Source organism: Bidens hawaiensis, unplaced genomic scaffold (assembly GCF_021521415.1).
Source record: "Bidens hawaiensis isolate Kalapana, Puna unplaced genomic scaffold, B.hawaiensis_p1.1 tig00019953_1, whole genome shotgun sequence".
In the NCBI taxonomy this organism is placed as follows: Eukaryota; Viridiplantae; Streptophyta; class Magnoliopsida; order Asterales; family Asteraceae; genus Bidens; species Bidens hawaiensis.
In genome coordinates, this window is record NW_027493034.1 from 201,180 (window position 1) to 206,331 (window position 5,152).

At 34.2% G+C, this 5,152-nt stretch overlaps 1 pseudogene; it reads left to right on the forward strand.

Annotated features, from left to right (window-relative positions):
* The first annotated feature begins 305 nt into the window (after positions 1 to 305).
* Positions 306 to 4,758, forward strand: LOC143559642 (putative disease resistance protein At5g66900; annotated as a pseudogene).
* Positions 4,759 to 5,152: the final 394 nt, after the last annotated feature.

Consider the following 5,152-nt stretch of genomic DNA (forward strand, 5'->3'; position numbering starts at 1 on the left):
GGTTCACTCATTCTCTGAAGCTTAAATATGTGGACCAAAAGTTTCTAAGGTTCTTTCAGGTTGAAGTTCAAGCGACTCAGTGTCGGGATACACAAAAGACACTGGAAGAAATGAATTATGTAAGCGAAACAATAACAAGCTTAGGTTTGGATGTAACACATATGCCAGATAGTCGTTCTTTGCCTGTATCTTCAAGAAGAGAACATGTGAGACGTGGAACCATAGAACGAAAGAAATTTGGTTGGCCGGTTCCTTGATTCCTAGAGATATCGTGGGATGAGGAGCCAGTAGAAAAGGTCAAGGCTATGATTCTTTCTGATACTAAGGTGGTGGTTGTTTCTGCCGCTGGTGGATTTAGGAAGACTACTCTTGTTAAAATGCTAGCCAATGATCCTCAAATTTCAAGGTATTTCATAATGTTTGCAATATTATTCATATAATATCTTAACCTTATTTCAAAAGTTTGACATTGTGTTGGCTCAGTTGTTGTTTGGCCTAAGCGAGAAGTGAGTTACGAGGTGGTTGTTTTTGTTCATTATTTGGGTTATGGTTTTGGTTTGGGTTTGGGTTTTGGCCGTTACGGTTTTAACTTGAGTTTCGGTTTTAATTTATGGGCATAGGTGGAGTGGGTGGTTTATGATTTTAACCATTTGAATGATTGTTCATATTGGCCTTCTCTGTTGAACTATGGCACGGCGCTTAATAGTTTGTGGATTATTGGCAATCGGTGTTTCTTGTTGACGACGCCAATTTTGTCTTACTAACCTATCGATTTGATCAGGATCGTATATGAGCGGTGAATGCCTGCCTGAATGTCGGTACGCATGCATTAACTGTCACCTACACACTTAACAAACACCACGCATAAACGAGAACAAAAAGGGAATGCAAACACCACAAAACTAAACAGATTATCCCAAATTTAAATAGAAATCACGATAATCGCCTAAATTAAAAGCACCAAGCAACTAAATTAAAAACACCAAGTGCACAATCTCCCCGGCGAGGATGCCAAAATTTGATTAGTCGTTGTTAGAACGATCAAAGATAAAGATAATCTATGTCCTAATCATCTTAAAGTCAGTAAGGGTAAGAAGGGCATCAACCACAAAGAGTTTGTGGTCGGTGGTTTAAATTCAACTGATTCATGGTTATGAAGCTTTGTTTAAAGTCTTGTAAACAAAATTCAATTGATAAATGAAAGGGGGAACGCAAATTTTCCAAGATGAAATGTAAACATGTAGCAATTTGTAAGAAAATGATTTAGGCTGTAACAATGATTAAAGAAATGATCAACTTAGGGGTTCACGTATTGTAAGGAGTGGGGGTGTTTTCACATTATCAAATTGAATCCCTATAAACTGAATTGATTAACTAGGCTTTTTACATATCTCAATCAAGAGCATTAACAATTTCCATTGGTGCAAGAAAATCTCACTAATTGACCAACATTTGTATGCAATATAGAAATTGATATGAACAATCAACAAACCTTAACATGAACACATATTGTAACAATTACCATATTAAATATCAATAATGCAATATAACCTTTAACGAAATGATTAAATAACAATACGATACATTATGTTCATGCAACAAATCAAACAATTACAGGAAATTATGTTTCAAGATCATAGAGAAAGATATAAACCCTAAATCTAACAAACTTTAAACGTGGTAATGATTAATGGTGAATTAGCCTCTCATACTTTTGTTAGGATCTAGGTCTCAATCTACGCTAATGAACACAATTACACTAATAAAACAGTAAACAACTGACCTAATCCTATGAGTAGATTAGTATCACATAATTTGAATCCATACTTGAATTATGAACCAATTAGTATTGTTAAAGCAAATAAGTAATGGAAATCATGAAGCCAATTGAGGTTTCATGTGGAAGAACAATTATGTATTAATTATAATTAAATGACCCTCAACCTTAGCTTATGATCCACTCTGATTTTTTGGTACAAGAGTACACTAATCAAGTGAATTTTGTGATATGTAAAAGTGTTAATGAAAAAGAGTCTCTCTTTTTCATTATATACATATATGTGAAACTACTGATGAGCTAAAGGTGAAAGCGACATCTAACAAATCAATTACAAACGACTAATGGACAATTACAAACAACTGACTAGCTATTAAAAGAATCCTATGCTAACTATTGAACTTTATTGAAACAACTGGCGTTTGTGCCATTAGTTGTTAGTCTTCAATTGTTTGGATCTTCAATAGTTTTCTTGAACAGTTTTTGTGTCTTCAGTACTTTCATATTAGGAGTTTGCAGTGTCAGATGCTTGGAGTAGCAGTTTGATAAAATATCATAGCGCAGAACAATTGATGTTTGTATCAGTAGTTGTTTGGTTTTTGGCCATTAGTTATTTGCTAGGTTCAACAACTTTGCATATTCCAATCTCTTAATTACGGTTTGTGATCTTCAATTGGCTCCTAATAATGACTCTCCAACGGTGTTCCAAGCTTCCAAATTGCCCTAGAATGTGTTATCCTTCGATATCAACTGAAAACCCCTATTTAATCATGTCAAATCGTCGGTTTCCATAAAATTCGCAACAAGATTTGACCATCAACATTGGCTTCGTCAGTGTCGAAAACCTGAAATTAATAAACATGTGTGAAGTACCATGGGATCTCATCAAACCTTGTTCTAATACTCCAAATTATACACTTTAACGTTCAAGAACCTAAATTTAATAAATGTGAGTGAAATACAGAAATTCTAACTATAACTAAATAAAAACTAGCAACTAAACAAATAAGTATACGAAATACAAACGATCATTAGTGACCGGCCCAAGTAGCATCAACAAGTAGGAAACCCGAAATTAATAAATACGTGTGAAGTACCACGGGACCTCAACAAATCTCGCTCCAATATTCCAAAATATACTCTTTAACGCTCGGGAACCTAAATTAATAAATATGTGTGAAGTACCGAAGTTCTAACTAAAAACTAAATACAAATTAGTAACTAAATGAATAAAGTATATTAAACACAAACGATCTTTAGTGGCTGGCCCAAGTAGTGTCAACATGTAGGTTGTGGGCTTAAGGGGTGTTTAAGGGGTTTTCAATGTGAATTTTGAATGACTAAGTTAGGGTTTTTAAATCTCTTTGTTAGCTAATTTGAGTTCACATTATAAATACATAGTCAAGCCTAGGGTTATGTAGGAGGGTTGTAATAAAGGTTTTTGGGATATTATATATATATTTTAAAAATAATACTAGGAATTATCCAATAAATTGTTTGTGATCATATCGGTTTGGGACTTGAGGTTCAACTACTTATACTGTTATGCTGGTTGTTTTTACATTGAATCATACAATGCTTTGTCTTAATAACATTCTTACTCTTTATCAAAGATTTTTGGGGAGAATGTTTTCTTTGTGACGGTTTCAAAAACACCCGATTTCATGGTGAGTGTCAGTGATTTCTTTAATCCAAATTGCTTTGATCAGCAAGTTAAGTTTCAAGGCTCTGAAGATGCAAAGAATAAACTGGGGAAATTTTTACATGAGAAAGTATTAGGTCCTGTACTTCTAGTGTTAGATGATGTATGGTCTGAATCATATATTAAAAACTTTGAATTTGATATCAAAGGATACAAACTTTTGATCACTACTAGAATGCGGTTTATGAAGTATGACGAGTTCAAATTTAATGCACCCACTTACCCTTTCTGTAGTTGGCAGTTCATTAGATGGGAAAAACGAGACCATCTGGAAATCTATGCTTAAATCGTTGTCTCAAGGTCAATCAGTTCTAGATCTAAATCGGGAAGTACTTCATCGCTTGGAAAGAAGCTTTGAGGCATTGGAAGATAAATTTAAACAATGTTTTATGGACTTTGGGTTGTTCCGAGAATATCAAAATATTCGCGCTAGTGTTCTCTTGGATATGTAGGTGCATTTGTACAATCATGATGATGATGGAGTTGATACCCTTGCAAAGATCTATGATCTATATCCTACCGAAATCTTGTCAATGTTATAGACCAAAGGTATTTTATTTTATAGACCAATTTTCTAGTTCCCTATGTGCAGTTGTATGTCTCACTCCCATATTTTCTTCTTTTGTGTGCTACATCTTGTAAGACAACATGATTTGCTAAGGCAGCTTGCTATCACCTTAAATAGCAAACTACCCATTGCAGAGAGGCCAAGATTGATTATAAGTGAACAGAAAAACCTATTGATTATGAATGTTCAAGGAAACGATGAGATTGCGTTGGTTGAAAATGTTCAAGAACCTATGCAAGCCCGCATATTATCTATATCCACAGGTTTTCGTTTTGCTCCTATAATGTTGGATATGAATCCTCTTAGGCTCACATCCAAAGTTCAATATTTTCCTTTTTGTATGGTTTAAAGGGCTATTATTAATGGGCTAATTAAGTGTACTGATCCTATTTTTTTTCTCGTGTAACCATCTTTTAAAGTTTCCAAAAGTTTAACTCAAAAGTCCACTTCACAAAAGTATAAGCTATCTCATGATGGCATGCACTTAAGCCACATCACCTTTATTTTTTTTGGAAGTTATTTGCCTTTTTATTTGTATTTTGATGTTTTTTTTTGTGCTTAAAAAAATGTTTCCTTCTAAATAAAAATCACATCAAAAGTTGGTTACACCTTTTAATTTAAGTAGATTATGTGTGAATTTATTGGTATATCTTATTTCTTAAAGTTACAGAAAGTAACCTTCATGAAGTGCAAAATGTGAAATGCTTTTAAGGATCTATGCGTTGACAGCCTCGATGTTTAGCCAAGAATGGTTGAAATTGAGATAGATCGATGCCTGGCTTTTGTGATATACCCACAGATATTGTGTGACAGTGTATACCTTAAAAAGCTAAGTATTACAAACTGCTGGCAATTGTGTAAAATATCTAAAGAATTCTGTAAGCTGACTAGTTTGGAAGCGCTTATTCTTTATGGTTGTCGATCTCTAAAAACGATGCCCGAATCAATCACAAAACTTCCAAATCTAATCATCCTCGATATTTCGGATTGTTGCAGATTGAGCGAGTTGCCACCACAGATGGGTAGTTTCGATGGTCAAACAACAATTTGCATGAATGATGAAACAAGTTAAGAGACATTATGTAGAGGGCCTATCTAACACGAA